Source organism: Rhipicephalus microplus, chromosome 4, assembly GCF_043290135.1.
Source record: "Rhipicephalus microplus isolate Deutch F79 chromosome 4, USDA_Rmic, whole genome shotgun sequence".
NCBI classification, from domain to species: domain Eukaryota; kingdom Metazoa; phylum Arthropoda; class Arachnida; order Ixodida; family Ixodidae; genus Rhipicephalus; species Rhipicephalus microplus.
The window spans coordinates 110,550,672-110,577,622 of record NC_134703.1 but is presented as its reverse complement, the minus strand read 5'-3'; positions in this window follow the sequence as shown (position 1 = coordinate 110,577,622).

Below are 26,951 nucleotides of genomic sequence, written 5' to 3'. Positions count from 1 at the left end.
AGTAAGCCTATAATTGAGGGCAAAGTTCTTTGGAGATTCAGTCACGCATACTCGTTTCTGTGTGTTATTTTGTCGGGAAAAGCTATCTTTTATTATAGAACTATCGTAGCACTTACATAAACATATCAAAGCCATTTGATATTAAGGTGGACACTAAGAACATCTTTCCGGCATCTTGGCAGTTGCAAAAGCTGGCTTAACTTCTGCCAGCGAGGCATTTTAGGAGTTTCCACTCCATCCATTTTTTTTAATCCTCATTGAAAGTAACGTGCCTGCTTCGCCTGGATGTGACTCCACATTCTCCACTTACGCTAGCACCGCGAAAAATGGCGGCCGGCCTGCAGCGCACATACGACGCGCGTTGCGTTTCTCTCTAGTGAGGAAGTGGCGTGCAATACTCTAACGTGCCGCGAGATACAGCGAACTTAGCCCAACTTGGGCGTTCGTTTAGTCATACTCTTCGGGCTGTCACATCGCTTTTTGTGATTCTACTCTCATCATCAACTGCTGCAGCTGCTTCATGCATCTATGACCCCAAAGCTTTGTTTAATCATTAATGATAGACGTTATTCGTCGGGATAGAACTAGGCATTGGTGTGACTAAGCGTCAACGTGGATACACCCGCATTATGACAGCGCTGAGTGTGATACAAGATTAGACATTGCGAAAGATGTCTTATATCAATGCACAGTAAACATTATTCTGTTTATAAACACGCTTTACTTTCGTGTTTTACCGATTCTTATCCTGGAGGGGTCCACCACGTTTCTTTTGTTGTTGCTTTTTTCGGGGAGGGGGAGGGGAGGTGAAGGTCCTTAGGGCTCAGCCTTGTTGTCCACCCGCTTCATAAAAACGAAACCAAAACTGAACACTTGCACAACAAAAAATCAAGACATCTGTGTAAAAAAAAAACAGAGTGTATGTGTACATTTATCAGGTATGTGACAGCACAATAAATTATCATCTACACCGCCCGTCCAACCCTTCTTTATACCGCAGTCGATCACTTCAAGGGAGACCAAATAGGCATTAGCCCCTCATTTTGCACACTCGTCATCATTCACTTTGTGGAGATGCGCGGATTTTTAGGAACGAAGATCCTTAGGGAGTCTGTCGTTCTCTCGTAGTGTGTTGTAGCAGCCACTTCTAGTTAGTGTTGAAAATCGCTCACTAGACAGCGTTGTATTTAAATATATTTGGAAATAATATCACTAAATGGCGTCAAAGGATGTCGTTTAGCTGATGCCAAAAGAGTATAGATGGCGCTGTTATAATAAAAAACTCATAGCATATCTACGCAGTGAATGATAATAAGTGGGGCGAAGCATCCGAATCCGTCCGTCCGATGCGTTCTCTAATTTGATAGGAGCGGACGAACAGACAGACAGACAGACAGACAGACAGACAGACAGACAGACAGACAGACAGACAGACAGACAGACAGACAGACAGACAGACAGACAGACAGACAGACAGACAGATAAATAGATAGATAGATAGATAGATAGATAGATAGATAGATAGATAGATAGATAGATAGACCCTAACGTAAAAATAATGGCATGCGTGTCATGTAACAACATAACTACATGCCACGCTCATGATGCGCTTACGGCCATTTCGCTAGCGTAACATATACCTAATTTGACATGAATGGATAAGGAAGCTATGTAACTGGTGCAAACATGATAATCATGAGATGCGTGTCATGTAACATGACTACATGCCACGCTCATGATGCACTGGCAGCTATTTCGCTAGCTTCACTTATACCAAATTTGGTATAACGGGACGTAAATAAATGACGAAGGTATGATATTGATGCAGACATGATAATCATGACATGCGTGTCATGTAACAACATGACTACCTCCTAAGCTCATGATGTGCTCGTGGCAGTTTCGCAAGCTTCACATGTGCCAAATTTGGTATTATGTGACGTCAATGGATGACGAAGGTATGTGACTGGTGCAAACATGATAATCATGAGATGCGTGTCACGTGAGAACATGACAACATGCCACAGTTAAGGCGCCAATACATTTCGACGTGACGTGGTGCGCGTGTTTGCCGGCGTTCATTTCATCGTGTCACGCCGGCATTGCCACGCCAGGCGCGGGTCCTGCCATATACTCGACGGTACGTGACGCGCTGTGTTGCTTTGACACATTCGCGTTTCAGCGCGTCTGGCGTCCCTCCGTCACGAATAGAGGCAGACGCAGAGCTATCTGGGTAACCCATCGGCTCGAAATTCAGCATGTCGCATTTCGCGCCGGGTCTTCCATGATGTGCTCGCGGGCGTTTCGCTAGCTCCACATATACCGATTCGGTGTTACGTGACGTCAATGGATGACGAATAATATGACTGGTGCTAACATAATAATCCTGAGACGCGCGTCATGTAAGAACAAGGCAACATACCACGCCCAGAGCATGCTCGTGGCCGTTTCGCTAGCTCCACATACACTAAATTTTGTATCACGTGCCGTAAATAGATGACGAAGGTAAATTACACATTCAAACATGATAATCATCACATGGAAGTCATATACGGCATCATTTACCTCGACCTCATTGCGCAGTGCTCGTTTTAAAGTGACAGATCAACCTTTCTCATGCGTGCTTCGCATATCATCAATATACGTGAGATCTGCCAATTGTTTTTTTGAAGAAGTGAACTGGTAACACATTGTAAGAGAGTGTAAATAACTTGTGAATTGGGTTACGTTTATTTACTTTATTTCGTGAAACTGGTCCGTGGTTTTATTTAACGAGGTTGAACTTAGCCAGAGGGCGCTTTAACTGTGAAAGGTCTACCCCGGAACGAAAAATGCATAACTAAAACGAAAAAAAAAATTGTCCGCAGCTTCCCTCGGGGGAACACTGAGGAGGATGCGGAAGCATGTAATTGGTTAACGGGTGTTAAATTGCGACTTACTTGGGTCGATGGCTAAATTGGTTAACGTGGTTGTGAAATGGGGTGTTAAATGAGTGAACACGTACGGCACGTATGCGAAAGGGCGGTGTTTTATTTATTGCGACGAACCAACGGACGAGCGGCAACTGAGCGAGCGAGCGCCGACCTTGAGTATATATACAGCGCGACGGTGCATGCGCTGTCAGCTGTCGAATGTTCTCGAAGGAGAAGCGCGCGCGCGGCACAGATGGCGACGGCGCATGCGCTGTCAGCTGTCGAATGTTCTCGAAGGAGAAGCGCGCGCGGCACAGATGGTGGGCGACGGCGCATGCGCGCGCGTCAGCTGTCGAATGTTCGAGAAGCGGTGCGGACGGCGCGGACGGCGCACTACAAGGCGCGAGTATAAGATGCTTCCGCATCTAATATGTTGAACGATTTTGAGTACTTCGTACTCAACTATGGGAGAGCACTGAGCCGTCCCGCTAAAACAGTTTAGTGGCTGGTAACAGAGTTAGACACATGCCTGAATACACAGGCATGGTTCAGTGTGCACCGACGCTCGCGTAGGTTTTAAATAGCTAACTTTACCGTACAAGCTCATGTTTGTGTTACTGGTTTCCGTACCAATACTTTACCTTCCTGGTGCATTTAATGTGAAACTTTGACCGTTTTAACTCGGACACATGTATGCTTTTGAAGTGCAACAAATAACCTTATACTTGATGAACGCGTGAATATTGCAGTAGCAGAGAACGAGTGATTATTGTATCAGACGTAATGAATTAGCTCAACTAAGGCGGTGCGGACGGCGCGGACGGCGCGGACGGCGCACTACAAGGCGCGAGTATAAGATGCTTCCGCATCTAAAACAGTATGCCACTCCGCTGCAGCTTAGCGTGCGAACTTGAACCAGAGGGGACCTTAAAAACGTTAAACTAAAACTCTCTCTTAAGTAACGTATTGTGCATTAAGTTGACGTTTCTCAGTTTCGCGATGCGTTTTTATTAATTTCCTCGCGCACAATAAAATAAAATTGAACTGACGATGTATTTTTCCATTTCTGTAGTTGCCACAGTGCTTTATCCTCTCCATCTGCGTCAAGCGTTCTTCATACGACACCGTACTTCGCTATAGCAGGAAACTTTCGCATGCAGTCGTCGACAAAAGGTGACACCAAGGGATCTCGCTGTCCCCTAATAAATAAATTATACTTAATTTATTTCTTTATTATGGTGCTAGTGTTCAAACTGCACCTTGACTTTCATTTATAATTTTCACTATAGTTTATAATTTCATCGACTCCCGGTGGTGGCGGCTGCATTTCCGATGGAGGCGGAAATGTTGTAGGCCCGTGTGCTCAGATTTGGGTGCTCGTTAAAGATACACAGGTGATCAAATTTTCCGGAGCCCTCCACTAAGGCGTCTCTCATATTCATATGGTGATTAAGGGACGTTAAATCCCACATATCAATCAATTTTCATTCTCTCGATTTGCCTAGTTTCTCAGGGGTGTTGAAAATAGAAACGGCTGAATCTACATTTTTCTCTCAGAGCTGTATTCATATTAACCTTGTATTTTTTATGAATTTGGGTGGCCCAGTGTATGCTCAAATCTTCATGTTCTCTTTCCCTGATCAACAAGCCTCTATTATGATGCTGTTGCGTTCTTATACCTACCTGTAGCGGGCGAAACCTGCCTAAGAGCTGTTACCCCTTCCTGGCACCTCCCATTAGGTCGCAAAAGGAATGAAGAGCTGTGCCGTTTTCCGGCGTTTTGCCGCTGCTGTGTGCAATAGCAACGGTAGCCGCCAGCAAACGAAGCCACTGTGGAGTTGGGCGATGACTGCCGAATACCATTCCGAAAAGCCTCTTTCACCGACTGCCTTCACTCCTACCATTGTGCCGGCAAGTCGTCGTCCTCCAGAATGTCATTACTTTCTTTCCACGTAGGTAGTAGCATCCCTCTCGCCCTTCTTTCCAGCCGTTAGCTTTCGTTTACGTAATGAGGAATTTGCATCCACCGTTATAACCACGAATGGAAGCCATTAGCAGAATGCGCTGGTGTTTGCTCCGGTGGTGATCGGTGCGTTGGCGGGAGTGCCAGCAAAGACTGGCGAGCGAGCCTTCGCTTTCTCAATCCCTTAGGGCAGCTTCTCCTTTGGGCTGCCCTTTGGGACTGAGAAAGAAAAAAAAAACACTCGATTCGAGGACGTATTCTGCTGCGTCTATTTACCCTACGTGCCCGGCCGCGGGTGGAGCATCTATCCTTATAAGTACGGGATTGACCTTAAACAAGTCAGCGTTACTTATTCCGCGCTTCATTTCTTTCAAGCTGTGTTGCGAAGTCGTTGAGGAGTACACATTGTTATGGTAATTTGACACAGTTTATTAAAGACTTTGTTAACTGTTGCACTGTAATGGAGGCTCCATGGTCCATGACTATAGTGGGTCAATTAAAGCATTCACGCTCTTTATTTTATTTGGAGAATCTATTTAGCACGGAACACAATGCGCAAGGAAGAGCACTATGAGTAAGCAACGGTTTGTCGAGTGCAATGCTCGCCTGAGTTTGAAATGCTTTTTTCACGTTGTGGCAAGGAGCAGGGTTAATGTTGAAAGGCTTGACTGCCCTTACCTTTACTGAAGCATAAAGAACGCATTTTATTTCACTGCTACACGCATGAATTACTACAAAACACTTGCTTCCATGGCCCCTTTAAATACAGATAAAAGCTGGCGCACACAAGTTATCTGGTATCGATCAATAAACGTCTCCACAAATCAAATTAACGTGCCTAATGCTACAAATTGCCTTCTGAAGAGCTTCATCTCAGAAAAAGGAAATTAAAAAAAAGACGAATAATAATGGGCCAAATCAAGAGCTGGCTTAGAAAACGCTGTCAGAAGTGGCTGCCCCGGCTGTCTATAAACCTCGGCTGTCAGTCGCACTCGTTGCGAGAACTTTATTCGAAATACCCTAAACGAGGTACTGGTGGTTGTACGTGATCTGAAAGCACAAATTTTGTCCTGGCGAAACTCTCGACCTTCGGACTTCACTTTTGTTGATATCCAAGCTACGTAGAATGTGAGACAGATGGCAGGCTGGAGAGGAGGGGGGGGGAATTTTCGGCATGAATCTCTTATTCATTGAAATTTTCGTGCGTTCACTTGTACTCTGAACACACTCCCGTCAGTTAAGTGAAGTTTGTGAAGAGAAGTTTTTCGGGAAGCCGCGCTAAAGGATGGAATGCCTGACAAAAGCCTCGTCTCTCTTGTACAATTTGACACCAGGAAATGCAAGCACATAATTGCGAAGTCAGCTGAACCTATAAATGTCACAATGCCGCAGTTCAACTGGCAGCAGTGAGAAGATACAAACAATTACACAAAATAAAAATAGATACGAATCCCAAATCAAATTTGAGCAGGTTTTTCTTCGTTTGTGTTTTCAATAATTTTAGTGTAACGTCAATATAAGATTTGTTCATATTTAATTAACAGTCAAAGTTACCTGATAATTTAAGCTTTGCTTGTCATAGTACAGGTCTTGAGACCCTGTTTTGTTTTCGAAAGTAGTATGCCAAATTAGTCGAAGTACTGTTTTGTGTTCTCTATTAATTGTTGCTAATGTTTTATTATACTACAACTATCGAACGATTTGATTCGCTTTCAGCAAATCGTAACCACGAAAAGTGGCAGCGTGTAAAAATCGGTGGGTCGGCCACGGTACCTACAAGTGCACTTCAAAGCTCTTTCTAGGAGTACTAGTAGTTTTTCATAGTTAGTAGGCGTAGTTGTACCCCATACAAGAATACAATAAGTTAACTGAGAATACACTCGCACATAGTATATTACAGTAAGACGGTAAGTTGGGCCAGTTAGTTAGGACCCATCATGAACTTACTTACAGCGCAACACCAGAAAAAATAGAGGACAGAGAAGGAGTAAAACAGAAAGAAAAGACGGCGCCGTCTTTTCTTTCTGTTTTACTCCTTCCTTGTCCTGTATTTTTTTTTTGGTGTTGCGCTGTAAGCTCACGATAGTATATTGCAGTCTCAACACAGCGCGTACCAAAGAAGCGTACCAAAGAAGCGTACCAAAGAGCAGTGGTGTCTGTCTTTACTTTGTAAAGACAGACACCACTTTTACATACTTTAGATGCTAATTCTGACATGTGTATTCAGAGAAAGATTCTGATGGAACCAGACACCGATAAATTTGATTCATTCAATCTCGTGTATTTTTACCCGTCCAAATTGATTACAATGAAAAGCTTCAAAGACACGTCTATGACAACAGCTGAGAGATCTTGAGATCTTGTTACCGGGCACGACTAGTAACAAGTTTTTCCATGTGAAAATAAGCTGATTTCAGATAACATGGTAAGCAAACACCTTAGATAGCACCAAGGCAACGTCGACAAAAAGAAGGACTGGGTAGCATACAAAGCCGTATGTTGTCCTTTTCCCTGCGTAATACAATTTCCATATCATGAACCGAAACTGGTGAACTTTCATCACTTTGACCTTTTTCGGCGCACAAAACTGCATTGTTCACAACGATCAGCATAAACAGCCTTGTTATCATTGCAGACATTCGACCATACTTTGCGGTCGCTTGGTACGGCACATGTAAGGGCTAAATCTCCATAACCCAATTACGAAGGCAGAAAATATGCCTGCGGGCACATCAGGCAATAAGGCTTGTCTTTTTACCTTACTGAAAACGGCGCTTACGTAAGCTCCCCCGCTTGAGTAGGGCAGGGCACATAACCAAACTAGGGAAAAAGCAAAACCATAGGAAAGCTTTTGACCGAAATGGCTTGCTGCCAAAGAGATCACTGTTGACGAATGCTAAACGCACATGCATGCGACAGCGGCATTACTGTACGGTAGCTGAGTATTAATTACATTTCAACCGCATACATCTCCTTTTGCTCCTATATTCAGTCTCGTAAATGTTTTCCCTGTACATATGGTATCCAATCATATGGTGGTACAGTATTGTTTGATATAAAAAATGCCGACCTAAAATTCTAGGTTTCACTCGATCAAACCGCATTAATAGCATTATTACAAAATTTTCAATACAACTCCTCTTCGGATTCTTCCGAAAGTTAGAAATAATTATCGTAGACTTACTATTGAGTTTTCAGGCATCTTACTTTCTAACTCATTACTATCGGATATCAAGTAATCTTCATTCTTATCATTTAATATAACTAAGGGTCATTTTACAAAAAAAATTGTCGCACGCATAGCACTTATTACGTTTGTTGTTCCTCTACTGAATATTTCCTAGTGTACTGTTGTCAAATTTAAGTGTTTCAATCATGCTTATGTATGAATTTCACCTATGTTTGATGTCTCTACGCGTTGCTGGTTGCACGTGGCAGTTATCGTTGTCTTTGTGTGTACTTTATTTCATTCTAATTTTTCAGTCTCCCTTAACTGCGGTTATCATATAGATAATTTTATAACTAGTTTCCCCCTTTCGCTACTGAGAAACTTCATACAGTATAATTTCCATTATTCACTGTTTGCCGAGATGATTCCAATCACCAATTATTATTGCTAGGAGGTCCCCCAACAGCTGTCACTTCAAGACCTCTAAATAATATATATATATATATATATATATATATATATATATATATATATATATATATATATATATATATATATATATATATATATATATATATATATATATATATATATATATATATATATATTATTCTATCTCGTAATTTTCACAACCATAAATAAATAACGTATGGTAAACACAGTGAAGCCGTCCAATATAGTAAGTGCATCGGAAAATAAGTAAAGAACTGAACATTCGACACGTGAAAGGTTATTCTTAGAAGGCTATTTTTTGCTCCCTATGATAGCGAAATGAGATTAAAGGATTTGTGCTGTGTTTCTCTGTTCTCTGAAAGATGCCTTGCGTACCATACATGGTTCTGTGGAGCAAAGTACATTTACGTCAATTTTAAAGTACCGCGTTGCGCATCTCGTCTCATAAAAAGCCTGTTTTCAACACGCTTGTCTTCTTCTCGTATTATTTTTTTTACAACACAAAAGGAGCCCAAGCAAAGTACCTATTCTAGTCAGCAGCGCATACCGCCGTCAGCAAGAATATACTACCAGGGAGCCCCCCCTCCTCCAACACACACCCATCCTTTTCGAACTTGGTTTAAACATTTCTCAATTCGAACTTCAAGCGCGTATTCGCTTCTTCGGGTGTTGCATAATATCTCGCTGCGTATCCAATCACCCATCAATACAAGGCACAACTACGCTACCCTTAAAGGTGGTATAACTAATCTGTTATTACTTGCACCTCACTTTTTATGTGACAGCTGTTATCGAAATTAATTTTACTCGCTAAAGTAAATTATAGTACGTTCATCGACCTTACGCGTTTTTTACTGCTGGTATTATGACTATCGTCAGCGCTTCTGTGCATGCAGTTCTTCGTCGCCTAAATGTTCGCCATTTAAGTGGTGCGCAACAACGTAACAATGAATCGTCGGAGCACTGATTTACCACCAAAAAAGAACTCAATAATAACAACCGGTAGTGGTTTCATTGGAACCAGCGTCGATTTGAAACTGCAAGTTACCTGCGCAATAGGAGCTGCTGCTAAATTGGATTTTAACAAATACAAGTGTATAAACGGACGTGCAGTTAACTGTCATGATTATATTTCATCTTGTAATAAAGAATTTTCAAAAGATTACCCCAAAAAAGTTAGGACAAACGTAGTTAAGCTCATAAGCACGGATTTATAATGTTTAATAAACCCCGTATTTATAAACATTCCTAGACTTACACTTGGCTTGCCACCGCCTCAGAGCATCGATTTTAAAACGCGTTTGTGCTGCCTTCGCACCACCCAATCACCGCGCTTTCTAAACGCGTTTTTGCTGCATTGAAGGTGGTCGCAACTGAACTTCAAGGCAAGGACCCTTTCTGAATAAGGGGATAGAAACCTTCATAAGGTGAAGTATTCTCAGTAGCACCTTGCCAAAATTAATGAAGAATATATTTTGCGTAGATTTCTTTAGTCAACAGCTGTACTGAGTTTTAAAAAAAGTGATACGCAATAAATGAAAACAATAAAACACCCGAACAAAATTGCATTCATAAAAATAGTTACAAAATTGGCGAAGACATTTGTGACAGATTTGTAGAGTAGCCCATAGGAAATGTTTAGGTGACATTATTTTCAATAAAGTAAAAATTGTTTGCTTAAGATGCATCCATGGGACGGCTTTATGCTCTCCTAAGGTAGAGTACCAAGCACTCTAAATCGTTAAATGGACACCAAAGGCAACTATTACGTCAACGTTGATTACTGGAATAGCGGTCCAGAAACCTCGTAGTGTCACTTTTCTGGCAAGGAAGGACTTATTTTGAAATAAAATCCTGTTTAGTGATCCGCATTGGGTTAGCGCACCTAAAGTTGCTCACTCCAATATGCTGACCGTCTCTCGACACTGTTGCCGTGCATAACGTTGTCTGGTTTTACTGCGCGGCTGCCGACACTACTAGCTGCAGAATGAAAGTAGCGGGATCCAGAGTAGCAACAACGACCATTGATGAATTTTCTGCCATAGGTTCCGAGATGGCACACGTGTTTTCGTTCAACTGAGCGCCAATAGCTGGCGCGACTTGTCTACTTTCACCGCGCGAAAATTGACTTTTTGAACCTCTCGTGCCATTCACTATAGTAACGTTCGTCGGTTATTTATTCCATGAATCAAACAGTAACGAACAAGCAGCATTTTATAATGTCTCTGGATGCACGTTAGGTTTTTATTTATTGCAGCTAGATCAGTTATAATACTCGGGGACAACTTTTTGTGGGAATGAAGGAAAGGCTACGGAGCCAAAGTGGGGATGTCCCACCGCAGTAGAATATAGTGCCACGAATGCCTCCGTGTTTTCTTTGTGAAAGTAATAAAAAGAACAACAATATTTACTACTAGATGCTGCTTATAAAGAGACGCTGCACGCGCAGAGGAGATATCATTATTTGTTCTTGCTTTCTGGAGAGTTATTTCACGTTTTCACCCGTCTGAAAACGGCGCACGTTTTGCGTGCACCCCACAGTCAAAATGGCGTCTTGGTCTTTAGGTGAGCGCGTGTCGCCTTCCAGCTGTTCCGACGACTCGCCGAAGGAGCATGTGTCGAATTTCTCTCGCACATGGCTGTGTGAGCAGGCGTATAAAATTGTTTTGCAGTGGGATTTCATGAACGCGGCCGTCATTCGAAACGCGAGCCGTACCGGACTACTTCGCGGAAGAGTACACGAGCTGTAGCTACACTTTCCTAGCCTTCCTTATAAATGCGAAGCATTTCTTAGTGAACTTCGGCGAGTTTGAGCGTATCTATCTATCTATCTATCTATCTATCTATCTATCTATCTATCTATCTATCTATCTATCTATCTATCTATCTATCTATCTATCTATCTGTCTATCTGTCTATCTGTCTATCTGTCTATCTATCTATCTATCTATCTATCTATCTATCTATCTATCTATCTATCTATCTATCTGTCTGTCTGTCTGTCTATCTATCTATCTATCTATTTATCCAACTATCTATCTATCTATCAATCAATCTATATATATATATCTATCTATCAGGCCGCCTACGACTTTCACCTCTCCATGCTGTTTAGATAATGATATCATACCAAACTTGGTAGGACTTAACATGACTGTATGGCGAGCATATTTTACTAGTCATGAAAATCTTCTGTCTCCCCCTAACCCACTTGCCTTCTCTGGGAATCCAGTTAGTTACGCTTAATGACCAGCGGTTATCCTGTTTACGCCCTACATGCCCAGCCCATGTCCATTTATCTTCTTGATTTCAACTATGATATCCTTAACGCACGTTTGTTCCCTAATCCAAGGTTAGGTGGGCAGATGAGATTAATAAGTTTGTGGGTATAAATTGGCAGCAGCCAGCACAGGAGCGACTTAACTGGCGGAACATGGGGGAGGCCTTTGTCCCGAAGTGCACGTAGTGAGGCTGATGAAGATGATGATGATCAAGTAAATCATGACATGTATGTCATGAATGTTATGAATAACATTTCATGGTCTTGCTGCTGCTCTTGCGGTGGTTTCGTTCACATGACTTGTTACAAAACTGGTATGGTATGACATAATTGCATGGCAAACACAAGCAACAGATCTTAGCATGAAAGTCATGACATGCGTGTCATGTAACAACATGACTACATGCCACGCTCATGATTCTCTCATGGCCATTCCGCTAGCATCCCATATACAAAATTCGGTATTACGGTACGTGAATGGATGACTAAGATATTTGACTCGTGCAAGCATGATAATCATGAGATGCGTGTTATGTAACAACATGACTACATGCCACATTTATGATGCGCTCATGGCCGTTTCGCTAGCTTCAGATATGCAAAATTTGGTATTACGTGATGTCAATGAATGGCGAAGGTATTTGACTGGTGCAAACAAGATAATAATGAGATGCTAGTCATGTGAGAACACGACAGAACCGATACTTTACGACACAACCGATACTATATTTTGCGCAAACGCACCAACCATTCGTTATGCGCAGAAGTCATAGGTAGCAGGCATTTCAGGGCACTAAAGAAAGGCTGCTGCGGCCATGGCCGCGAGAATTGCGTTTACAACTTTCGTTTCGCAGAGATACTTTCCTTTTCCAACCGTCGTAGCCAAACATTTGCGCATAAATTTGGTTAGGTGTCTGAATTTCATAAACGAGCAAAACTTCTTTAATTTTAGAATTTTAAACATGACTTTAAACTTCCTGTTCTGTGTATTTTTCTTCCTAGACTTGAACGAGTGGGCAATTTACCTTTCATTGTTTCACAATACTGTACCGGAGACCCTGGCAAGAGAGTTGTTTTGGTGGACACTTTTATGCAGATGTCGGGTACTTTTTTTTATTTTTACAGCGAAGGATGTTATGAGATCGGAACGCAGATCACGTGTGCCGCCACAGTTTTCCGTCATCACGCTAGTGTCCGTAACCAGTATTGAAAAAATGTGAATAAAAAGAGGCACATTCAGATTCAAACTCAGGTACGCCGCGTTCTAGCTCATTATTCAACCACTGAGCCATGCCACCGCTCGAAGCTCATGTCAAAACTAGCCTTAGGTAGGCTTGATGACGGGAAAAGAATCCTGCTAGTATGAGTAATAAAATGTTATAAAAAATCAAAGGAACAAAAAGGCGTCACAGAATGCAAATCGCGCAAAGAGTGGGTTGTCCAATGATGCAAGCCATTACAAAAGCTTGTTCTTGTTCTCCTATTAACTGTGGCGCACACCCACTTCAGGCATAACTCTTCATCGTCGTCGGCCACTGCATAAATAAAAGCGCGACCTGCACGAAATGCACAGCACAGTGACAGCGAAAGCATGAAGAGCGGCCTTTCAGAACCTCTTCTAAGCATTTTTTTGGGTAAATGCACAAAGCACACTTGCCAGTACCCTCTACGCCATAAATATTCATAACTTATGAGTAGTAGGCTGGCATTCACTATATATATGCTATCATTCGTCGTTCTTCGGTGAAGGGTGGTATCAACTAAACACTTGCAAGGAATATTGTGCGAATTGTGTGGCTGGCGACCATGAAGAATAGCGCCTGAAGTTGGTTTGTCCCACAGTTAATGAGTGAGTGAGAACAAGCTCTTGTAATGTGTTGGAGTACTGGATGACCTACCCATTACGCGATTCAAATTGTGTGATGCCTGGTTGTACCTTTGCTCTTCTAAAGCGTTTCATTACCCATAATAACGCTCGTGCTTTCCCAACATCAAGCCTGCTCAAGGCCAAGTTTGCGGAGGGGTCTCAAACACCGGCGTGGCTCAGCGGTAGGATAATGGGCTGGCACGCAGAAGACCCGGGTTTGAACCCCCCCTGTCACCACATGGTTTAGGGGTTTCCTATTTGAGTTTTTTTTTTCTTATTTCATGCGATAGTGGTTGCGGAAACTGGCGGCGGCAGCGGTGAAAAACTACGGTGCCGCGCGTTACCCGTGTTGTGACTTCATAACAGCTTTCGCTGTAAAATATTGCACAATATTCCCAGCAAGTGCGTAGCGGATACCACGCTTCTCCGAAGAATTAGGGAAGATATAGCATAGTAAATACCCGCCTACTACACAAACATAATGATTATTCATGGCTTAGTGTGTACCCGGAAAGTGTGCTTGTATATAGCGGTTACTCGAAGAGTGTTAAGAAAAGGCTCTCAAAGGCCACTCTTAGAGCTTCCGATGTGACAGTGCTGCGCATTCCACGCACGCCGGGTGTTTTTTCTTATTCATTTCAGATCAATAGATGAGCAGCAAAGGCCCAGTGACGAGCGAATTCTTTAACCTAATCACATTTTTAGGCGAGACACTCTCGCTTTTTCGAGCAACAACAATTATTCTTATGTCATGTTTCTATTTAGTGTGAAAGTCGTCATGTTTAATTGTATGTAAAACATACACATAGGCTTTGAGATTTTGACGTATGTACTAAGTCACTTCGCTTTAGCATTCGGGCTGAGCATCGGGTGCATGGTTGCCATGAGTATTGTCATTATTGACACTCCAGACGTAAACTGTAGTCAGACGCTTTCTAATTAAGTAAACAATATTTGCCGACGCAAACGTGGGTATCCAATGACAAACGTGGAATAATCTCAGGCGTAATGTAAGAACATTCTTCCATCTCTGTTTGTGGGTAGTAGAACGGAACGAAGCAACAGTGAATAAATCAGGAAACCTTTCGGAAAACCACAGAGTTCGCTGACGTATTGGGTTACCTTAGAGTCTGATGTAAAAGACAAACATGGTATATTTCTTCCAGGGTGCTTATTTATGATGCATGGACGAGATGTGCCGCTATAAATCAACGCGACCATTTTGTACCTGCGAAGTGGGCACTGCACTAGAAAGATGGACACAAACATTTACGAAACGTCCGATGCCGAAGGACAGAAAGAGAAATTTACAAAAGATTTTTACGGTACGCAATTTAATGCTCATTACCGCCTTCACATGTGCCTTCAGGCGCAATGACAATCTGTGATCTAGGTACCCCTCCTTCTTAATACTCTGCCTTTTCGCCTTTCCAATACATCTGCCCTGCAGGGAGGGCAGTAAATCATCATCCGAACAGTTAACGTCTGGTTAGCCTTTATCGGTCGCCTTGCTATATGCCTCTCAATTTCTCTTTATTTCTTTATGTTTTATCGCCATTTTTCTTCCACATCGTCCTCTGTTGTCTAAGCAGCACTCTAATTTCACTAAGACTGAGCGTTGGCCTAGTTGCTGCAGCATAATGCGATGCGTCAAAGCGCATGGAATGAGAACAAACAGAGTATATGTGTCTCTTATCTGTACGTTCTGGTTCTACCAGCTGTGGTGCATTGTATCACTGTTATTTCACTACAATGTACGCAGTGTTCACCCTCGTGCGCTGTGTCTGCGCTTCTGTGTAGCGCTCACTCTTATTAAATGAAGAAGGGGGCGTAACGGCAACACCAAAAATGTACACTGCGATACCTCATGCTGCACCGAAACTCAAGCTAAGGTCATTACATTATAGAAGATATTGTCACACCTGTCCCGTTTATTAGGGAGGCGATCGCCGGGCTAATTACAAGAGCCGAAGTATCGGCCCCCCGAACCGCACCACGAAAGCGTGGACAATTTTGAAGTGGTCCTTTTTGGCGCGCCAGCGGACGCCGGCTGTGGCCCAAAGAACAAGTCAGAGCCGAGAGTTGATAAACAAACAAATTATATTCTCAATAATCGCAGATCGAAAACAAAACACAGAAATGCACACTCCACAATAGTTGCATACAATATGTCACCAATCAAACCAATCAATCAACGTACTACACAACACAATCGGCCACACTCAAAACAACGGACACAGACAACGATACGCACTATAATGCAGTCGCATGCATTGAACAACCAAGACACTTAAGGACTAAAGAGATAGCAAACCTATTCAGTCCAAAGTCCTTGGAACAAAAGTCCGAATGATACTCTTCCGAGAATCACTCACTCAAAGTCCAGCGTTGTTGTCGTTCCGCAGCTCTCGAAGTTTCTCTTCCAGGAAACCTCGCCGGAGTTTCTCTTCCAGGAAAACTCCCGTCTTCAATAGGCCACTCTTCAAACTTCAACTTCTTCGCCGGAAATCCGTCGGCTTCACACACGCAGCTGTTGCCCGCGTCTTCGCTCGATAGCGGTAAACCCACGCTCTTGCCTGTAGCTCGAGCCGTCCCTACGGACCAAAAACTTCGCCGACTCCACGGCGTAATTCCTCCGCGCTCTGGCGTTAACTTCCGTCACCTCCTGTTCTGTCACTACGGGCAGAACCTTCGCCGACTCCACGGCGGAATTCCTACGCGCCCCGGCGTTAACTTCCGTCACCTCCTGCTTTCTCGTCTCGGCTGCTCGATTAAATACGTTCCGCGCTGCCTTCGAGAACGTTCTCCTCATTTCGTCGGCGCGACGCGCAGCGAAGCTGGGAAGAGGGCGAGACGGTTGGAATGCCCTCTCCGGTCGCATGATTCACTCGGTCTGACTCCGCCCCGTTCGTTCTGGAAATTTCTAGCGCTTGCCCGGCCGCCGCTGTGGGGTGAGGAGGATCGTCTGCGAAGCCGTGCTTCTGCGGGGAGAGCGCGCGCCCGGGAGCCTTGGATGTTTGCTTTCTCTTTTTTTCTTTTTACCTCGCGGCGTTTCCACCGCCCGTTGTCGCAAGGATTTGGCGGCGCGCTCTTTTTAGCGCTCGTTCTGTGACACTGCCCCCCACTTTAAGAATATTATCTCATAATATTCAAAACTCCACAGACGAGCGCGAAAAGTCACCACACACTCTCACAGACTGTAACACCATCAGTCGCTCATAACACTTCACATTCACAATAGATCACGCAATACAATCTTACATTGTAGTTCAATTCCACAACACATGAAATATAGCCACAGGTACATGCCTACAACACTTCATCACACATTCCAAACAATACAAACGTACAAAGTTCTGTCTATACAACAATTATACAACACTATACATCACATCATTGCACAGAACACTGACTCGCTCGACATACACTTGAGACACAGGATAACACAACATTAACACAACATATGGCACTCAGCACTGCCCAACACATTCTGATTCCACCTGAGCACCTATCTTGAGTACTTCGAACAGCGCTTGCGCCCCTTTTTGCGGTGCTCGCTCGATCTCTTCTTGTGCTTCCACGTTCTTTTTCGGCGAGCCCTTTCCAACGACGATATCTGAGGCGTCGTCTCAGCCATCGTTGTCTCTTCCGACACCGTTAACGCGTCATTACATTCGACGGGTCCTGTCTGTTTATTTACCCGCTGGATCATACCTCTACATTTTGCCCGGCTGGCCAACTCCGTCTCCCTTACACTGTCGGTCGGTTGAGGTCGTGCCGACGTAAGTCCGGTTGCTCGGCCCGTGAACTTATTCGATACGATCGTCTTCTCCTTTGCTGTCTCTTGTGCCGCAGCTTCACCTTGGGCTCTATTGAGATCCGTTACGGGATGCTCCTCCCCTGTATCTCGCGGCCGCTGTGTTGGCGAGCACTCTATCTTCGGGTCTTCTCCCAAACATTCTGGATCACTTGGCCCTCGCGCCCCGTCGATGTTTCCGATGACAAGGTCATACAGGGGAGTCGTCATGCATAAAGCAGTAACCTTCCCGCTGAAGTACGGGGTCTTAACCTCAATTTCTGCTTCGGGAAGCATCCGAACCGTACGGTCAATTAGGCAAACCGGTTTCGTTCTGCCTGTCAACTCACCTTCCCGTACCAAATTTCTCCTCACGATAACAGTGGAACTGCCGGTATCTCTTAACACCGTAACCCTTTTGCCCGCAACTTTTCCAGGCAGCGCTGGCATTCCTTTCGTAACACCGGTTGGCTGTTTTGACATTACAGCACCAACAATAGGAATTTTCTCCCCATTCTTCAACTCTACGAATCCATCAGTGACGGCATTATTATCAGATTTCGGTGCCGCTTGAACACAGGATACCTGGTGAGTTTGACTCACTCCGTTCCGACAAGCATCTGCTTTGTGCCCAGTCTGACCACACTTAAAACATTTCACTACCGTAGGGCTCGTAAAGATCGTTCGACAGTTTTTCGCGCGATGACCCACTCGGTTGCACAGAAAACATCGCGGAATGCTCTCTGGTGCACGCTTCTTTTCTTCGGGAGCCAATTTCTTCGAATCGTCGGGACACTCCTTCTTTACCTTGGCCAAATTTGTGCCATCTTGCGCTTCCAAGAATTGATCAGCCAATTCAAGCATTCCTTCAAATGACTCAGCTTTCCTCTCTTTCAAATACAGTGACAGACTTGGGTGGCAACTAGTAAGAAATTGTTCTCTAATTAGCAGTTCTCTAGGCTCATCGTACTCCCGCGCTGTCCCTGAAAGTTCAATCCACCTGTCGAAATAATGGCTAAGTCGGGCGGCATACTGCGTAGCCGTCTCCCCATCAGCTGGCTTTCCTGTCCGAAATCTGTCCCGGAATCCTTCCACAGTAAATCTAAATCGCTTCAACAAAGCCGCTTTCACCTTTGCGTAGTTGGCTGCATCGGTCGGCGTCAGCCTACCGTACACACTGAGCGCTTCACCACTCAAGCAGGTACTCAAAGCAGTTGCCCATTGATGTTCCGGCCACGTCTGGCTCCTCGCAATCGTCTCAAATCTGTGGAGGTACGCGTCTAGGTCGTCCTTCCTTTCATCAAACGCTACGAGCAACTTGCTTGGGTTCAAGCGGAAGCCATGATCCTCTCGTTCGCTGCTTTCAACTCTAGCTTGGACGGGAGTTTCACTTCGCTGTTGCAAACGGAGCCGCTCGAGTTCCATCTCGTGCTGCCGCTGCCGCTCCCTTTCAGCCATCTCTGCTTCTCTTTCTTCTCTCGCCCTCTCAGCCGCCAGCTTTTCTCTCTCCAACTTCAACTGCTGCTCTCTTTCTTCCTTCGCCCTTTCAGCTGCAAGCTTTTCTCTCTCCAACTCCAACTGCTGCTCTCTTTCTTCCTTCGCCCTCTCTGCCGCCAACCTCTCTTTTTCCAGCTCGGCTGCTTTTTCTTCTTTGGCTCTCTCTTTTTCTTCTTTTTCCCTCTGGGTGACCCACTTCCGTAGTTCGGCGCCAGAAAGACCCATCTTTTCACCAAGAGCAACTAACTTTTCGAGATCCATGGTGTCTCACAACTCGCAAATACAACCTTGCCGCGTGCAAAAAGTATCTGCCTAAATCGGTCTATCGGAACACTCCCCTGCACTCGTTAACGAGAACACTGAACAACACACAAAATCGTTCCGATAGCACTATCAACAACTCGAGGCTCTTTCTCACTACTTTGGACACACTGTGCACCAAAAGGTCCTGTCGCGGACGCCAGATTAATTGTCACACCTGTCCCGTTTATTAGGGAGGCGATCGCCGGGCTAATTCCAAGAGCCGAAGTATCGGCCCCCCGAACCGCACCACGAAAGCGTGGACAATTTTGAAGTGGTCCTTTTTGGCGCGCCAGCGGACGCCGGCTGTGGCCCAAAGAACAAGTCAGAGCCGAGAGTTGATAAACAAACAAATTATATTCTCAATAATCGCAGATCGAAAACAAAACACAGAAATGCACACTCCACAATAGTTGCATACAATATGTCACCAATCAAACCAATCAATCAACGTACTACACAACACAATCGGCCACACTCAAAACAACGGACACAGACAACGATACGCACTATAATGCAGTCGCATGCATTGAACAACCAAGACACTTAAGGACTAAAGAGATAGCAAACCTATTCAGTCCAAAGTCCTTGGAACAAAAGTCCGAATGATACTCTTCCGAGAATCACTCACTCAAAGTCCAGCGTTGTTGTCGTTCCGCAGCTCTCGAAGTTTCTCTTCCAGGAAACCTCGCCGGAGTTTCTCTTCCAGGAAAACTCCCGTCTTCAATAGGCCACTCTTCAAACTTCAACTTCTTCGCCGGAAATCCGTCGGCTTCACACACGCAGCTGTTGCCCGCGTCTTCGCTCGATAGCGGTAAACCCACGCTCTTGCCTGTAGCTCGAGCCGTCCCTACGGACCAAAAACTTCGCCGACTCCACGGCGTAATTCCTCCGCGCTCTGGCGTTAACTTCCGTCACCTCCTGTTCTGTCACTACGGGCAGAACCTTCGCCGACTCCACGGCGGATTTCCTACGCGCCCCGGCGTTAACTTCCGTCACCTCCTGCTTTCTCGTCTCGGCTGCTCGATTAAATACGTTCCGCGCCGCCTTCGAGAACGTTCTCCTCATTTCGTCGGCGCGACGCGCAGCGAAGCTGGGAAAAGGGCGAGACGGTTGGAATGCCCTCTCCGGTCGCATGATTCACTCGGTCTGACTCCGCCCCGTTCGTTCTGGAAATTTCTAGCGCTTGCCCGGCCGCCGCTGTGGGGTGAGGAGGATCGTCTGCGAAGCCGTGCTTCTGCGGGGAGAGCGCGCGCCCGGGAGCCTTGGATGTTTGCTTTCTCTTTTTTTCTTTTTACCTCGCGGCGTTTCCACCGCCCGTTGTCGCAAGGATTTGGCGGCGCGCTCTTTTTTAGCGCTCGTTCTGTGACAGATATGCACTTGACTTATTGCCAGCTTTTCAAAGTGTCTGCGTAGCGGGTCACAACGGGCATAGAATTAATCAGCCCCGGCACATTTAGTCACGATCTATAACCATAAAGAAGTCGAATATAAAAAAAGAATAGGGAAGCTTCACACTTGTGGCGTATAACAAGAAGTGTGGAGCTGGGCAGCTTTCTTCGTTTGTGTTTAGCTTTCTCCATTTTCTTCCTTTCCATCATTTTCTTCTTTCCAGTTTTATCTGTCTTCTCCTCTTTCTCTTTTACATTCTTTCTATTTTTGTTGCTAGTTTTTTATTTTTCATTCTCTCTGTTAACTTCTCACTCGTGTCTTCCTTTTTTTCTATTTTGATACCTGGTTTTTCTTGAGTTACACCAAGCAAAGACAACATAACAAAGGCAGCCCGGGCACTTACACTGCTCAGCACGTAAAAAATAAAAAGAAAAGTGAAATAAGCTGACACTCAGTGTTTTATCAGGATTATAACCTCAACTTGACATGCCATTGGTGAATTCATCTGTGGATGATTATGCATACAACCGAAGATTAACGCGCTTGCCAATTAAGAAACAAAACTGAGAAATCTTTAGGGCTGTTTGTTTATTTTCCTATTGTTAGCCACAACCTGAATAAGAACCAACTGATAACCACGACAACAACGCGTACGCGATGATGTATGCAGTAATTGCAATCAAAATGTGAGAAAAATAAAGTGGACGAAGTGACAACTCCCCGCTCACAGCCACCGAACCTGCATCCTTCGAATAATGCCTCCGATGCTCTACCAATTATGCGGCGGTGGCGATCATCTCACCAGCCACCTATTTGAGCACATTCATAGGTTGGTAAAGAAAAAGAATATGAGCTCACTCTGAGTTACTCAACAAATACCTTTTGCTCCGAAAGCTCACTGGTACTCACTCCCCGAAATTTTCACTAACAAAAAAAGTCTTGGACTAAGACTCACTGAACTTTTCTGGCATCGGATTCACTCAGACTTAAAACCACCACCGTATTCGTATACTAATCTGAATACGTATACTCACTCCGACTGACACTCGCGGCTTGACTTCAGTCTGTATGGGCCTCAGTGATTTGACTTATGACTCCGCTAGCGTCAGATTATCTTTTCCGACCACGTTGCAGCCTAAGTGCTCTTAAACGCTATTATTTCTCATGATCCATGCTCTACGATATGCGTCTTTATATCTTGTTGCTTGAAATAGAAGTTATTAGTGGTAGCAATTGAGTAAGGATACTTTTAACAAATATGCAAGTCACACAAAATATATATATTAAGAACATTCTGTAATAGAGTTTAAGGGGGGGGACGTCATGTCACCACTTCCCCTATATCTCACGCCTTATATTCCTAAAAATTGTGGCTGTACATGAACGCTAGTGCGTTGAGATATGTGTGTAAAGATTTGAGAACGAAATAAAGTCGGTATAAGGCTGATATTATAGCCGATGGGCGAATAAGTAGATGTCTGTGGACAGCGTAAAAATGGGTGGTGGGACGACCGCCTAGCTAAATGGGTAGAGCCCCGGGCGTGTTACTCGCAAGTTTCGTTCCTGCCAGCGCTAAGTTGTCGTTTCGTTTCATTTAATTTCTTTACATTTACGAGAAAATTATAAGAAATACCATCCTTTGTATTATCTTTGGCTTGGTTGTCTGTCGTTTCTCACGGAGCATCGTCAAATAAAGCAAGATAAAATAGACGTCAATTACTCGCTAGATTGAAAGGCGAGAGAACCAGGTTCGCGCGCGTGACCTACAACGACGGTCAGGCTTCAATGCGACATCGATCGACAAGCGCCGTTGGAAATCTTTCCCAACGAGGACGGGCCCTGCCATCTGCTCGACGAACAGCATCTCGCCTACGTGCTTCCAGCTTAAAATGCAGAGACTCCAAAGTCAAGAGGCGATGCCTCGGAACGACTCCCGGGGTGCAGCTGTCAAGACACCCACGGCGCGCTGTCAGTGCCAGAGCCCCCGATAAAAGGAAGAAGGCGAGACATCATAAACGAGGAGTCGCAGACGTGCGTGGACTGTTACAAGGACGTGCTCTGCGAATATATGTACTGTTTTTTGTTTATTTTGCGTCTGTGGATACAAAAAGGATGCAGGCGAAAATAAAAATATGGAGCACGCAAGGGAAACTCTATAATAAACAATGCCAACTGCAAGGACAATGAGATTTCTACGATGAAGATGGTAGCAATAATAACAAAATTTACGAGCGCTACTGCAGCAGAAAGTGGCGCGATGGCAGGGACCACATGGAACTGCCTCAATGGTTCTGAGATTTTAGAGCCATGCAAGGAAAAGAATATTGGACCGTATGAAAACCTACACCCGCTCCTGCTCGATTCTGAGAGTTATGCACACGTTCCACTTTTTTTTATGGAAGCAAAAGGAAAAATTTACGGCGGTTTTTATTTTGTTTAGTAACATCGTTGGTCAGGATGACAACGAAAACAGAAACAGAAGTTTCAAATTGCCATCACTGGAAAACTGAGACGATTTCCTATGAATTCTCTTCAACCGACTGCAAGGCGAAAGCCATGTTCCTCTTGACAGTCGATTAAACCCGCGGTCCCTACCTATCTCTCTTCGCCTCCCCCCTTCTCGAAGCATTTTGCTCCTCACGCAGCGTTGTCAACAATAAAACACTCTTAATCGAACGAAAACAGAACAAGCAAATAACTTCAGGAACAGTTGCAAGTGACCACATGCGAGAATTCCCCGGGGAAAATTAACTCGACCCAAACTAGCTGTTAACTGCAACAGTGTAAAGCCGAAAAAGTAGAGCTTCTCTCAGTGTATGTGTCTGTATATGTGTCCATGTGTGTGTGTGCGTGTGTGTGTGTGTGTGTGTGTTTGTGTGTTTGTGTGTTTATGGATTCTTCTCGTTAACAGCTTTCCCCCTAAAAACTTCTCGCTCTGCCTTGTTCGTTTTTTGATACAATTGGCATTGCTTGCTATATTATAATGTTGTAGTCTTAGGACTTATTTTTCCCCCTCACAATAAAGAATGTGTCACAGTCAATTCACAATCATGCCACTTTTGAAAATGTGATAATCTCACTGGAAGATGTCATCATGGGACGTCATTTATGTTCTGTCATAGTGGCGACACAAATTATTGCATCTTGGGCGTAGTGATAACGTCATGGATAGCGTCATACTGACGACACCTTCGATCACGTGACTTTATCAGCATTCGCGGCAATTTCTTGTCTTTTAAGTAGAGATGTAGTTCCGGAGCAGCTCTTGAATGCTATGTCAAGGAACGCAAGCGTAGTTTGTGTTAATGAGCAGTGTAACCTGCATCAGACGAGGGCATCCCTGCTTTGAAACAACGCAGACATGTTTACAATAAAAGTGTGACTTTCCGTACAAATCGGTTAATCTCAGCCATTCGATTGCAAGAGTGAACGAAGGGTTTACTCTCTGCCAGGTGACGAACTCACGAGAGAACCGGCCACAATTCTCCACCACATACAAACATACGCTTTCACCACTCCTCTTAGAATGGCAATTATCAATAACGGGGAATTCAAGCAAAACTGTTAAAATGGTATTCTAAATGCATTAGCTACCCAAGATCACATCTTCTGAGGCTGTGGGCGTTTTCCTCCTCCGAAATCACTCCTAACATCTCCCACAAATTAGCATGAGATGAACAAGTCACAAATCCTCACCGAACAAACAGTTGGCCAGTCAAAGCTACCGTCCGGGAGGAACAGTTGGCCACTGTTTCATGGGCTGCGAAAGTCGCTTCCCACGTGGAGTCATCAAAGGGCGCAAGACAGTTGACTTGGTCAAATAAAAGCTGATGCCACATCATCATCATCATCATCATCATCATCATCATCGTCGTCATCATCATCAGCCTGGCCACGCCCACTGCAGGGCAAAACCCTCTTTCTCCTTTATCAGAAGTCATCTTGGAGTTTTTACTGCTGTGTGGTGCGACGGCTAGGAGGCAGCTACTAATAAGGTCTCCACGTTTGCCCGAAAAAGGACCTATATATAATTCAGCCTTTTCTACACCTACTAAGCGTGCAAAACAATCGTTTTGATGCATCTTCATCTCTACAGGCATTAGTTGAATAGGTGGGATATGTTTTATAAGGAATGGTCACCCGTTTTTTTCCCTACTTGTAACACCAATGTTCCAAATATTTATAGCTCAATCCAATCTCTCCCTTCATAATTCCTCCAAGGATACAACCCCATTTTCTAAATTTTAATAAGGTAACAGTTAAGACCTAATATGGCTTTATTCGCAAAGTCTTGTCATTAAAATTATTCTCTGTATATCTCTACAAACACACAAGTGTCGGCGACGTCAGCACTAATATCCAAAAGTTGAACGTTTGCTACTTATGTAATAATATATCGGGAAAATAAAAAGTAGAAGATTAAAAAATTCCATACGCACACAAAGAAAGGAAGTGACAGTTTCTTCTTTTATGATCGTGTTCTATTTTCTCAGCTTTTTCAAACACATCAAATGACAATGACGAACTTCGCGACTGTCCCTTTATTTACTCGTACACGAAATAAATGCAGGTGTTTCAGTTTACGATAGCGTTCTGCGCTAATAAAATATGACCCCAACGAGGCGAAGCCCTACTTAGCCCTTGATTGGCTTCAAGCTTTGTGTGACAATCAAATGTAAGTGAATTTCACTAGCGCTTACTTGGCTTCTCCACAGCCCTTCCATACGCATCAGTAGGCTTAAATATTAGGCGCGTTAACACCGCTAACTGAATTTCATTAGACTGAAAGGAAGCCCGCGGGATTTCGTACATTAGGCAGATGTGTCACAGGTGCTTTCTCCCCGGTAACCAGACACCTGAACAAAAATTGGTTGCGGCTAGCACGCCGGTTGACGTGGCCTATAGATCAACGGCTTAGGCCCGCTCGTTGTCATGGCCTATGCCATAATTGGGCCCTTATTAGCGCGTTAAATATCCGCATACTATGAATTTACTTTGAGCGAATGGGGCAGGAGAGCACCGCGAGCTGACACCATGGTTGCTAGGGAGACACTGCAAGCCGCTTAACGAAGATGGCGATTCACCATTCTTCAGAGAATCGGCGCAGGTAGAATAAATATTTTCATTGACAAAGATGCTCAAGTGATTAAAACATTTTAAATGCGAAGCATTACTTAGCGAACTTCGGTGACTTTGAGCGTATCTGTCTATCTATCTGTCTGTCTGTCTGTCTGTCTATCTATCTATCTATCTATCTATCTATCTATCTATCTATCTATCTATCTATCTATCTATCTATCTATCTATCTATCTATCTATCTATCTATCTATCTATCTATCTATCTATCTAGTTGTAATCTTATGACCTAAATGTGTGACACCATGAAGTGTCAGATGTGGTTTGACAATTTAGAGAACAAATTGACTACTGACAACGTTCAAAAGGCTTCCATACAGGATTCACTTGCAATTTTATTATCGATATCTGTGACATCATGAAGTGTCGGGTGTGGTCTGTCGCTCTAGAGAATATTTTGACTACAGATGATGTCCAGACGTCTTTCATACAGGATTCAGTTGGAGTCTTACGAGCAACATCTGTCACATCATGAAGTGTCAGGCACAGTTATTTGCGTTAGAGCGCATTTCGACTACAGACTGTGACCAAAAGCATTATACGCAGTGCTTGGTTCCTATCTTGCGACCAATAACTGTTGCATCAATAAGAGCCAGGTCTGCTTTCTTGCATTATAGGATATTTCTAATAAACACATAATCGAAAGCCTTCCATACAGTGTTCAGTTGTAGTATTATGACCTAAATCTGTGATATAATGAAGTGTCGGATGTGGTTTGTCGATTTAGAGAATAAATCGACTACTGACAACATTCAAAAGACTTCCATCCAGGGTTCGGTTGCTATCTTTTGATCGATATCTGTGACATCACGAAGTGTCGGGCACGGTTTGTTGCTTCAGAGAATATTTTGACTACAGACAACGTCCAAACGTCTTCCATACAGGATTCATTTGCCGTCTTATGAGCAATATCTGTCGCATCATGAAGTGTTAGGCACAGTTATTTGCGTTGGAGCGTATTTGGACTACAGGCAATATTTAAAAGCGTTCTACGCAGTGCTTGCTTCCTATCTTATGTCAATATCTCTTGCATTATTAGGAGCCACGTGTGCTTTCTTGCTTTAGAGGATATTTTTAAAACACACGTCATCAAAAGCCTTCTAAGTAGTGCTCAATCGCAGTCTTATGACCAATTGCAGTCTTATGAATAAGTGTGATTTATTGAATTGGAGAACATTTTGGCTA